This window comes from Pipistrellus kuhlii, unplaced genomic scaffold (genome assembly GCF_014108245.1).
Source record: "Pipistrellus kuhlii isolate mPipKuh1 unplaced genomic scaffold, mPipKuh1.p scaffold_m20_p_3, whole genome shotgun sequence".
Lineage (NCBI taxonomy): Eukaryota > Metazoa > Chordata > Mammalia > Chiroptera > Vespertilionidae > Pipistrellus > Pipistrellus kuhlii.
The window spans coordinates 90,125,427-90,138,914 of NW_023425529.1; positions in this window are offsets into that span (position 1 = coordinate 90,125,427).

Sequence of the window (13,488 nt, forward strand, 5' to 3'; positions counted from 1 at the left end):
AACTGATTGAATGATCAAAGGGCTGGACACTTAGCATGTTAGGCTTTCATTCTATAGCATATGAACAACTGTAAACCTACTTTTGCCCCACCCTATAAGTGAAATCATGTGATATTTGTCTTTCTCTGACTGGCTAATTTTACTTAGCATAATACTCTCCAGTTCATCCATGCTGTTGCAAAAGGTAAGATTTATTTCTTTTTTTATATCCTAATAGTAGTCTATTGTGTAAATATATCACACTAGAGGCCCAGTGCATGAAATTCGTGCATGGGGGTGTGTCCCTTAGCCAAGCCTGCACCCTCTCCAATCTGGGACCCCTTGAAGGATGTCTGGCTTCCTGTTTAGGCCCAATCCTGGGCAGTTGAACATCCTTATCACAATCTAGGACTGCTGGCTTCCAACTGCTCCCCTGCCTGCCTTCCTGATTGCCCCTAACCGCTCTGCCTGCCAACCTGATAACCCCTAACCACTCTCTTACCAGCCTGATTCATGCCTTACTGCTCCTCTGCTAGCCCTCCCCTTCTGGCCTAATCATGCCCAACTTCCCTTCCTTACAGGCCTGGTCCCTCCCATCTACCCTCCCTGCTGGCCTGGCCATCCACAACTTCCCTTTCTTGCATGCCTGGTCACCACTAACTGCCCTTCCTTGCAGGATTGATTGCCCCCAACTGCCCTCCCTTGCAGGTCTGGTCCCTCCTAACTGCCCTCCCCTGCTGGCCATCTTGTGGCAGCCAGCTTGTATCCACATGGAGGCAGCCATCTTTGACCACATAGGGCAGCCATCTTGTGTGTTGGAGTGAAGGTAAATCTTGCATATTACTCTTTAATAGATAGGATTTACTCATGCCCCACCTAGGGAAGTCTCTTGTCTGCTTCCAAATCTTGGCTATTGTAAATAACACTACAATGAACATAGGGGTGCATATATCTTTTCAAATTAATGTTTTGGGTTTCTTTAAATATATTTCCAGAAGTAGAATTGCTGGGTCATATGCAATTCCTTTTTTTTTTTTTTTTTTTTTTTTTTAAGGTAAATCCATACAGTTTCTTCAGTAGCTGCATGAATTTGCATTCCCACCAACAGTGCTCAATGGTTCAGGTTTTTCTACATCCCAGCCAACATTTGTTGTTCTTGGATTTATTGATGATAGCCATTTTGACAGGTGTGAGGTGACGTCTCATTGTGGTTTTAATTTGCATTTCTCTGATAATTAGTGATGTTGAGCATATTTTCATGTTTATTGGTCATCTGTATGTGCTCTTTGGAGAAGTGTTTATTCAGGCCTTTATCCCATGTTTAACTGGATTGTTTGTTTTTATTATTGTTTGGTGTTGAGTTGAGATATATAAGTTTGTTAAATTTTGGATATTAACTCCTTAGCAGATGTATCATTGGCTAATATATTGTCCCATTAGGTTGGATGTCTTTTCATCTTGTTGGATCCTCCAGAGTTTTTTATCTCTAGTTCTTTTATATCCAGCACTGGATAGAGGACACTTTCATCTATTGTACATCATCTCATTTGACTTAATGGGCCTTTTCCTTTCCTCAATGTTAGTTAATGGAATCTCTACAGCTCCTCTCAGCCTGAAGACATATATTATAAATCTGCTCAGAGAACTATCTGCATGTCAGAGATGATTATGAAAATGCATACAAAAATGATTCTGAGAAATATATTCATTTTCTCTCTGAAAGGCTCTGTGTTGCAGTTTTAAATATCTTGGATTTATTATCTGAAATTTCTAGGGTATATCTTTTGGCACTAACCACAAATTATAAAAAATGTTTTTCTAGACTCAATATGTTTATATGAAGATATATTCATTTGATAATTCTATATCATAAAACATTAAAAATTTTAATCCTCAAAAATTCAATTACATACTAATGTAAAGTTTTTAAAATTTAGAAGATTGCTTTGGCTCTGATCTTTGTAATAGAGGTTTTATAATGTTCTATGAAAAGAAGCATTAATGCTTTGCCTTGAGGCCCTCAGTTTTCCTTGTCATCTTGGTCCTTCTTACCCCATAATATGTGATCCATTGAAACCTCCCAATGTTCTGTGCTTTCTCTTTTTTACTGTGTGGATTTAATAACAAAGAAACTACGAGCAGCTTTTGTGGACAACTCCCATTTCTTTTTGGCATTCTCAAGGCTATATTTATGTCCTTTTCTTCTTTACCTTCTACACAGAAAAGGGAACCCTCCCTGCACATGTTTTATGGTTTTAATAATATAATACTGAGAAAAATTGAAATTGCAGCTTTTCATAACATGTAGCAGCAGGGATCTTTACTTTAAGGATATGAAAGAAAGTGGAACACAAGCATACAAATTGACAGTTAAACCCACAGGATCCAGACGCCTTGGAAGTTTTACCTCTAGGATCTTTTAAATAGGAATGGCCTGTGTTCTGAAGGTTTCCATATGCACAAAGATGCTTTCGAGACTTCAGGGGAGTTTGATGTTTAATAGTTATGGGCAGATTTCTTTGAGTTGTATTTTGCCTAATACAATGTCAATGTTTCTTTATATCAGTGATTTCAGCTGAAACTATTGTATGTTATAACATCTCTCAGGTCTGGAAAGTACTCACTTCTATGGACTAAATGTTTGTGTCCCCCTAAATTCATATATTGAAAACAAATCCCCAATGTGATGGTATTTGCTGTGGGGACTTTGAGATATGATTAGACCATGAGGTTGTAGCTCTTGTTAGTGGATTAGTCTCCCTATAAAAGAAGCCTCAAAGAGCTCCCTTGTCCTTCCGCCATGTGAGGATACTGAGAAAATATAGCATCTATGAACTAGGAAGTGGGCTGTCACCTGACCTCAACAGACACTAAATCTGCTGGCACCTTGATCTTGGACTTCCCAGCCTTCATAACAGTGAGAAATAGATATCTGTTGTTCATAGGCCACCGAATCTATGATATTTTTGTTATAGCAGCCAAAATGGACTAAGACACTCATCCTGTTTTTCTAGGGAATCCTAATCTTATAACTGCTGAAAAACTTTGCCTAACACCACTGATTAGGTAAAGAAAGAAAATAAATGATGATCTTGAGACAGATGCTTAGTAATATATGCCCAGTTATTGTTCTGTAAAAACATTATAAGGGAGTAAAGATTATTGGAGACCTATGTTAATTTTGGTTAATAAGGGTGATCTTATATTTCTCTCTGTGTGTGCTTGTGTGTGTGTGTGTGTGTGTGTGTGTGTGTGTGTGTGTAGTATGTGTGTGTTTTTCTCTAGACCTTAACTTCTTCCAGTTCCAGTAATCTTCAATTTCATTTTGTCAATTCCAGGATATCTGCCTTCAAGAAAAAAAATTTAAGACACTTGATTTTTGCTCGCATTTATTGTCTTACTGTTAATCTTTGGTGCTTCCTCTAAGTACTTACTGAAAACATCATGTAACACATTTGGATGAAGAAGGTAAAAATCTGTATAGTATTCTAATAGAATCTAAAAATCCTCCAGAGAATGACACAAAAAATATTCTAGCATCTCCCTGAGGAGCAAAATAAGCTAATAATCCCTTAAAAGAAATTAAGAAAGATATGGAAAAGAAATAGGATTTTGAACTCTGCTCAAGATAAACCAAATCAGAAAGATTAATTGTAAAGTCATCTTACGGTTTGTACAGTAGGATGGAATAAATAACCATGTCAGAGTGGTCCTTGTTTTTAATAAATTATGCAGGATACTCAGAAAGAAGTGGCTTATTGTGATTTGTCTAGTTGTTTTATATATATGATACATTTTATATGTATACTATAGGCCCAGTGCACAAATTAGTGCACAGGTGGAGTTCCTCTGAGTGGCCTGAAGGGATTGGGCTGAAACCCTCAGTCCAACACTGCCTCCAGCATCTACCTGCCACTCCCACTCATTCCGGCCCCATTGTGCCTGCCATGGGCTTGCGCTCAATCAGTCTCAATTGGGAGAGGTTTGTGCTGCCGCAGCAGTGCCACCAGCCATGAGCCCTGTGTCTGGCACCCTTCGAAGGGGAGTGGCCTGTGGGATCGGGCTAAAACTGGCTCTCTGACATTCCCCAAGGGGTCCTGGGTGCCAGAGGGTGCAGGCCAGGCTGAGGAACCCCACTGATGCACGATCAGGCTGGGGAGGGACCATGGGAGTGTTCTAGGGTGTGTCCAGCCCATGTCGCTCAGTCCTGATTTGCCAGATTCCAGCAGCCAGCTAACCTACTGGTTGGAGAATCATCCCTTCTGATGGTTCGTGCATGTCACAGAGAGTGGTTGAGCAGCCATCACATATCATTAGCGTATTACGCTTTGATTGGTTGTTTGGTTGTTCTGCCATTCAGTCTATTTGCATATTACCCTTTTATTATATAGGATAAAGTCTCAACACTTTGCATGACTTCTGACCCTTCCATCCTACTCACTGTATATCAGACAATATGGATACAAAACAATATGATTTAACTGATGTACAACCAGGGAGTGCAGGTCCACTATTTCTAGATATAGATATAGACTACTGATTTGTTAACTAATACCTAGATAATTAATCAAAAAGTAATTATTCATAAAACACCTTTAATTTATCTTTCACTGTTTGTGACTGATGGAGTATCCCTTATTTGTCATTGTATAGCTGATTCCAATCTGATTAAAGAGATTTATTGCTTTATATGTATTAGACACAAAGCAATGAGAAAGTTGCACATGTCAATAATTAATTATTAATGCTGTTTTGGGTTCACAGAGGAGGATCTAGGAGAAGAGAAACTAATATTTAGGACAGTGCAGAGAAAACAGGCTAGAACATCTGAAAGTTTAATTACATATTTTCCAAGCTGCTACCTGAGGATACGGATTTTAGCCAACTTACATACAGTGCTAATTGCAATCCTCCTCTTTAGGACACTTAGTGGCTCCTCAAATATTGGGAGCCACTAAAAACAACAAATACAGCAGCTTGGAAAAAGGGTAAATACAGTAATATAAACCATGCCATTTTTAGTTGTTAATTAAGCAGGCAATTACATTTTTGATTATTGATCTCAATGAGCATATTGATGCTAAGTCATTGCCAATAGATTGGCAGCCAATGATATTAATTAACTCTAGTTGCTTGTCAGAATTTTAGAAAAGTGAATCTTGGGAGAGAATAATTATATTTTTGGTATTCAGTGAATGTGGCAAATATTCAAAACATCTCATTTTCCTGCTTTTTTTTTTTTTTTTTTTTTTTTTTTTTTTTTTTGTCAGAACTATACCTCTCAAGAGAGGCAGAAAAGATCGTTTCAGTGTGGAACATTCTCCTCTACTCTAGCCTGTGGAGTACAGGCTATGAAACTGAGCAACGTGAGACAGTACCGGGCTAATGGGTTACCTCAGTGACCACAGGTAAGTACTGGGGAAGGAGGGCATGTGGTAAAACAGAGGGACATCAGGAGCTCTCTCCCAGAGGCCTGTATAGCATGTCTATGAGAAGTAAAAATCAGATGTCCTTGAGGCTCACCAGCTTCAGGGGAAAGTGGGCACACAAACTTAACCCAAAAAGTCAACACCAGAAGAAACTGAGTAAATTTGTTATTCTTAACCAAGACAATTTAGTCTGTCTTCTTTGACCTTGTGTTTGAACAGGCACTTACACACTAAGCATTTGTTTATTTGGATAGGATTAAAAGGCTGCTGTGGTTTTTTTGTTCTCATCTGTATAAAATTTTTTGTTTGTTTCTTTAAAAAAAAAAATCTTTATTGTTGAGAGTATTACAGATGTCCTCCTTTCTCCACCCCTTAATGCCTCCCTCCATTAGGTTCTGGCTCTGTCCCAGTCCTTCACCACCTTATTGTCTGTGTCCATAGGAAATGCATATATGCATATAAAATTTTGGTAATCTCTCCCTCTCAGCCTCCTCCCCTTTTTCTTAAGATTCATCAATCTGTCCTATGTTTCCAGACCTCTGATTCTATTTTAATAACTACTTTATTTTGTTCATTATATTTCTTGTTCATTTTTTTATTTTTAGATTTAATTATTGATAGATATGCATTTGGGGCCATTTTATTGTTTGAAAATAAAAGAGAGAAAGCATCTTTGCCAAGTCTCTGTATCCATCAGGTCAAGACATAAACACAGAAACCATGCCATATTACACAAAGGGATTTAACATAGGAAACTGGCATTATAAGTACTTGAGGGTTGATATAGTAATAAAGGATGTTGCATTATTCTGAGATTAATAACTTTAGTAGTTAGTTTCAATATTGGCTGAGGAACCCAAAGGTAGAGTTGTGGTTACCAGAACCTAGGAGTTTGAGATGCTATATAAATTATACTTCAATAAAAATAAAAAGAAGTAGCTAGGGTCAAAAACCACATGTTTGTTTCAACTGCACTGAAGCTAAGTACCAAAAGGAGCTTCCTCTCTTCTTGTCTTGCCTTCCAGTCTTCTTTGAGTGACTCTCAATGGTATAATAGAATCCAAAAGGAAGCCAACTAACAAGGGAATTTGTGGAATATAATTCAGAGTCCCAATCTAAACCATCTCAAAGGGGATGTGGAGTTCAAGGTGAGTGGTTATATAAGCCACTAATCTCATAACCTGAAACTCTGGTAAGATAGAGAGTGTCCAGGTGAGCCTAAAGATTATTACAGCCCCAGTCGAGACTGTCTGTAACTGCGTCTCAGCAGGTGAGAACTGTCCAGTTAACTGACAGAAATATGAGAGAAAATAGTAAATTGTTGTCTGATGCCATTAGGTCTGGGATTATTTGTCACTAATCAATAGATAACAAATGAACCCAGGAATGAAGGGAATCATTTCAAGGGACCAGGACTGGACCCTAACCAAGAAACTAGTGACAAAGTCAATGACTGCTATGCACCTCCCATTTTTTCTGTTTTGGAAAGCAGAAAAATGTCAGTTGTATATTGGGTCAGATAGTGGTCTCCTTAATTCACAGGAATTAAAAGCCAAAGGAACATACTCAGTAATAACAACAGAAAAGTATCATCTACATGTAGCCGTATTTTCCGGCATATAAGACAACCCCCTAATTTTACAGTTAAAACCTAGGTTTAGGCCTATATTCGCTGTATAAGACTACCCCCCCACACACACTTCAAAAAAAAAAGACTTACTTTGCCGTCAAAATCTGCAGGTAACTTTTATGCAATTTTGGTCTTTTGCCCCCCGATTTTCGGTTGACTTTTTTTCGTTTCAAAAGTCGTCTTATACGCCAGAAAATATGGGTAACTTAGAACCTAAACTCCAAGCCAATGGCATAATGGAATGAGACTTTGAGGGTCCTGTGGGAGCAATCTAAAGTATTTTTGGCCAGTGGTAGCACATTAAAGATGGCTGCAAATTTATACAATCTTCCCATAGAAAAGTGGTATGTATTTCTCTACCCTTTTCATTGGATTGACCAGTGGCTACTTTAGCCAATCGAGTATGGCAGAAGTAACAGCCATTCTGTGTCTAGCCTCTGAGAGGACCAATAGTTTCTGCCTGTTCTTTCAGAGTTTTGCCCTGCCCTGGAATAAGTATAGTAACCCCATGGAGAGGTTCCCAGTCCATACAAGGAGGGAATCTACCCCTCGGAGTTCAGCCCTTTAAATCACCACCAAAGCATTGGGCATGTGAAGAGGCCAGCTGGATCCTTCAGACCAAGCTAAGTACCATAAAGTGACTCCTGTGGATGTCACATGGAGCAGAAGAATCTCCCAACCCAGCTTTGCCCCCCAAAAAACATCAAATGAAGAGATATAAAATGATTATTATTTCATGCCATGAGTTTTGAGAGTATTTTTTGTTGCAACAATAGATACCCCAAATGATTTACATTTGTTCTATTTTCAGTAGCTTCCCTTTATAGTACTCCTAAACCCACAGGGGGGAAAGTTGTGCCTACCTTAGACTTCTTAAATCTCTCCTTGAGAATGATTTAACACCTTCAATAGAACTAGTAAGCTCTCTACTTTACTGCACATATGCAGCCAGCATTAGGAAGATCCTAGGTGCATCCCTAGAATTCAGTATTCTCTTCTGACTTCTATAATATAATTCTGGCCACACACATTTTATTGCTAAGGCTAACGAATTTAACTTAGCTGCTTGATTAAAGGTACATTATGGAAAAATCATGCTTTTTATTTAAAAGACAAGAATTCACACTATAAACAAAAAATAATGCCACTCTAAAAAATGTTCTTTTAATTTGGCCAGGTGGTCAAAGGCATTTTTCTGTGTCATGACTCTGGCTTGGTTCTTACATGGAATAATTATATTTAGAAAGCATTGGCTTTGCACAAGTGTGCTAAATTTGTATGGTTATACACCATATGCTTTTCATTTTGCAATAATTTATTTTGAGATTTCTGTTTTCCCTGAACAGTCTTTCCTGAATGACAGCATGTTGAAAGTTGCAGTAGCTATCTTTAGTGGCTGAGGAAGCTCTTTAACTTGTTTTAAAAATTGGCTTCCTGGTACTTATTCAAGCCTTTAACTTCAGATACTATTATCAAGTTATGTATAGTGGCTTTCCCTTTGGGATTTTTTATTATATTTTTAGATTTCATCTATTATTAAAGTATTAAAACATATCTGTGAATGGATTCCCGGGCTTTTCACATATATCCTGAGGTGCCAGGGGGGCCCTCACTGAAAATGGCATCATCTCTTCACTGAGATAATTTTAAATTTGCCATTGTTTTTCTGACATAAAGTAGCAAATACATACACACACATACACACCCCTCTTTCAGATATTTTTACAATATATCATTATTATGTGCCTTAAGCTAAGTGTTTCAAAAAACTACTAAGGGGAAAATTACTATCTGGGAATTTCTTGATGGTTGGGTCTGCTCTACTTTTACCTGTGTCCACAGTCTCAATCAAGAACAATTTGGCCACAGAAATAAGCTTCTATCAAGTTAATAAAAATACTAATTCTTTATCAAGTATGTATGGACCATAAAATATACATATAAAATATGTACATGCTGGGAGGGACCTCAATGAAAAAGAAGAAACGGAAAAAAGCCAGTGGATATCAGAACCGAAACAACCGGATGGATGACTAAATTGCAGGCTGCATGGTGCGACCAGGCCAGCAGCGGGGTCAGTCCTGGGTGACCAGGTTGGCGGAGGCAGGCAGTTGGAGGTCACCAGGCTGACAGGGGAGGCAGTTGAGGGTGACCAGGCCAGCAGGGGAGGGCAGTTGGGGCAAGATCAGGCTGACAGGAGAAGATGGTTGAGGGTGAGATCAGGCTGGCAGGAGGGGGGAAGTTAGGGGTGAGATCAGGCCAGCAGGGGAGGGCAGTTAGGGGCAATCAGACAGGCAGAAGCAATTAGGAGCAATAAGCCCAGAATGAAAGAGCAGTTAGGGGTGAGATCAGGTCAATAGGGGAGGGAAGTTGGGGGCAACCAGACAGGCAGGGGTGGGAAGTTAAGGGTTATCAGGCAGGCAGAGGCAGTTAAGGGCAATAAGGTCAGCAGGGGAGAGCAGTTAAGGGTAAGATCAGGCCATCAGGGAAGGACTGTTGCGGTTGAGATCAGGCCAGCAGGGGAGGGCAGTTGGAGCCAAAAATGGTAGGGGAGGGCAGTTGGGGACAAGATCAGGTTGGCAGGGGAGGGCAGTTAAGGGTGATCAGGCAGGCAGGTAGGCAGAGGAGTTAGGGGCATTCAGGCAGGCAGGCAGAGGCAGTTAGGGGATCAGGCAGGCAAGCATGTAACAGTTAGGAGCCAGCAGTCCCAGATTGCAAGAGGGATGTCTGACTGCCAAGTTAGGCCCAATCTTTGTGGGATTGATCCTAAACCAGTGGTCGGACATCCCCCAAGGGATCCCCAGTTGGAAAGGGTGCAGGCTGGGCTGAGGGAACCCTCTCCCCCGTGCACAAATTTTGTGCACCAGGCCACTAGTATCTGTACTAATAAAAGGGTAATATGCTAATTAGACTGGAACCTTCCAGGAGACCTTACCAGGCATCCTTCTGGACAAAGCCATTGTGTTGAGGCTGAGGCAGCAGTGGTTAGGGGCGATTAGAGCAGGAGGGGAGGGCAATTGGGGGCAAGCAGGCCAGCATGCAGAGTAGTTAGGGGCAATCAGGCAGGCAGGCAAATAGTTAGGAGCCAGAGATCGGCTTAAACCAGCAGTCAGACATCTCCTGAGAGGTCCCAGATTGGAGAGAGTCCAGTCCAGGCTGAGGCACACCCTCCTCTGTGCACAAATTTTGTGCACTGGGCCACTAGTATATAATACTTTAACAAGACCTATTTTTTAACCATTCAAACCTTTTTAATATTTTGATTGGGAATAATGAATTTCTTTTTTTTTTAATCAATCTTTATTGTTCATATTACAAAGGTTCCTCATTTCTTCCCCCCTCCACCAGGTTCCCACCCCACACTCCGCCCGCTCTCCATCCCCCATTGTCCTCATCCATAGGTGCACAGTTTATGTTCAGTCTCTTCCTCCCTCCCTTTCCCCGATAGTATTGAATAATCCCTTTTCAGATAGTAAATCAGTTACTTAGCATTTTCTCATATCAATAATACCTCCGCATGCCCAATGATACACTTCACACAAAAGACATTTCCAAATAGGTCAACCAGCCTCATCCAGGCCCCACCCAAGCACTCACAGATCAATACCCCAGCGCTGTACTAACTCAACACATCCAGATCTAAGCCTTCATCACTTGATTCAGCAGACCCTCAAGTTTCCACAAAAGTTTCCAGCCATGTCTGAGAGGCAGCCTTGGGGAGGGGGCAGGCGAGGAGTGAGCTGTTCCGGGCCTGGCTGCTTTGGGCCTGGCCTCTGTTGCTCTGGTTCGTTCCACAACCAGCTGCTCCGGGTCTGGTCACTGCCGCTCCCGACCTAGTTGCTCTGGACTTGGCTGCTGCTGCTCTGGGCCTGGCCGCACCCGACCCGGCTGCTCTGGGCCCGACTGCTCCGGGCCTGGCCGCTCCCAGCCTGGCAGGTGCTGCTCCGGGCCTGGCCGCTCCAAGTCTGGCCACTCCTGGCCTGGGTGCTCCGGGCTTGGCTACTGCTGTTCTGGGCCTGGCTGCTCCCAACCCGGCTGCTCTGGGCCCGGCTTCTCCGGGCCCGGCCACTCCGGGTCTGGGTGTTCCTGGACTGGCCACCCTGGGCTTGGCCACCTCCGTCTCAGGCCTGGCTGCCACTGCCCCAGGTCTGGCTGCTCCAGTGCTGGCTGTTGATGCTCTGGTTCTGGCTGCTGCTGCTCTGGGGCCTGGCCGTTGCTGCTCCGGGCCCAGCTGCCACTGCCTTGTGCCTGGCCACTCTAGGCCTGGCTGCCGCTGTTCCAACATTTTGTCCTTATTTTTTTTTTTTTCTTTTAAAACGCATTTATGTTGCAATGTTGGCTGGTGAGTTGAGTTCTGACTTAGTCTTTGATTTTTCAAGATCTTCTTTGTATTCTTTCTTAAGTAATTTTACTATCTTTTGCTCTTACTTGATTTCTTCACATTGAGAACTTCTTTGGTTTCTTCCTCCTTGTCCTGGGAGCTCAGCAGGTTGGCCTGTGGCACCCCTTTGTTCTCCGCTGGCTCCTGCGCTGCTTCAGCCTGTTGCCAGGGTCGGCACCGCCCAGGAAGCAGCCGGCCTTGGCTCCGTTGCCCGCGCTCAGCAATCGAAAGCTCAGGGGCACCCCCCCACCCTGGGGGCCCCGTCCCCTGGCTCCTTGCTGGTGCCCGGCTGGCCGGTGTCCGGCAGGGGCTCCTGCTCCTTGTCACGTTCCTCCAGTCTGGAGCTTTTTTTTCTCCTTCCCGCTAGGGGAGTCTAGGATCAGAGCCAACAGACTGTCCTCTGCGCGCAGTGTGCGCGACTCTGGGGGCTCCGCTTTTCGCTGCTCCCCTGGATTCCGCTTCACAGCCCTGTCTCCCCCTGCCTGAGCCTGGGTCGCCAGGGTCTGGCCTAGGACTGGGGTTCAGAGCAGTCGAAACTGGGGCCCAACACGGCCAGAGCTCCTGTTTCCTTCCCTCCAGGGCAATCCCGCATCAGAGTCAACATTCCTTCCCTTGCAAGCAATGTGAGCGACTCTGGGGGCTCGGCCTTTCGCCGCTCTCCCAGGACTCCACCTCACAGCCTGTCTCCCTCTGCTTGAGCTTGGGTCCCCAGGGATTGGCCTAGAACTGGGGTTCAGAGCAGTCCGGACTGAGGCTCAGCGCTGCTGGAGGCTTTGTTTCTTCCGGCTAGGGTAATCCAGCATCAGAGTCAACATTCAGTCCTCTGCGTGCAATGTGCGCGCGACTCCAGGGGCCCTGCTTTTTGCTGCTCCCCTGGGATTCAGCCTCACAGCCCCGTCTCCCCCTGCTGGAGCCTGGGTCCCCAGGGTCTGGCCCATGACTGGTGCTCAGCGCTGCCGGTTCAGGGGTTCAGCCCAGGCTGGGGGTTTTATTTCCTTCCTGCTAGGGAACGCCAGGCAGCACCCAGCCCTCTCCTCCTCTCCGGCTGCGACCTCTCAGCGTGCACATGCGTGTGGGCGCGCAGCGTGTCTCTGTACCTTAGGCTTTTTTTCAGCTCCTCTGATTTTCCTTCTGGTTTTCTCTTTCCTTCTTGTTGTAGAATTTTCAGTCAGTCGACTACCTGTAGCTCTGGGCGATGTCCACTCTACATTTTAGTTGTATTCCATTGAAATTGTTGTGTGCTGCTGCGGTTAGATGTCTACCCGAGCAACCATTTGGATCCTCCCGGGAATAATGAATTTCAACAGAACTAAAAGAAAAGCCATATCGTGCTAATTAATTTTAAGTTAAAGTTTGACTACTTTCAAAGTTTAAATGTCTAATCAATTATATTCAGAGAAATATATGCTAGAAATCAATATATAAACCCTTGGCATCATAGGTGCTTTTATATTCAGGATTTCTCAGCATGTTCTAAGGCATTATCAGTAACTAAATGCATTAATATTTCTACATAGAATTCTATGGATATTTACACAAATGGAATAGATGAAGACTAACTAAAGCCTTATGTCAATAAAGATCAAGTTTTGTGGCCAAATGAATTATGAAAAGATTTTAAAATTTCAGAGCTTTTTTGTATTCTACAAATGTAGAGAAGAGACTGAGAGCCTAACTGAAAGAGAAACTTCGTGTGTGTTTTTTAACAAGCTTTATATTGTTGTTGGGTGATTTTCTTCAAGGCTTTTATATAGAATCTAAATGATTATAAAATGCTGTAAATAACATTCATTAACCAAAGCAAAACTCTTTATCTTTAGGACAATCCATCCTGCACAGTAAAAACATCAATGTAGTTCTTTTAAGATTTGGACTATTTATAATCCCAAAGGAAGTTATGGCTTCAAAAAGAGTATTATATTCTGTATGATGTGTTTTATAGGGGGTTAATAAGGGTGGGGACAACTGTAAGTATTTAATTCTATCCCACAGATTTAAAAAAAATCATATTTTAGTTGCAGAAAATTAAATTAAAAGATTCTACTGATATATTACCAATATTTACTGTT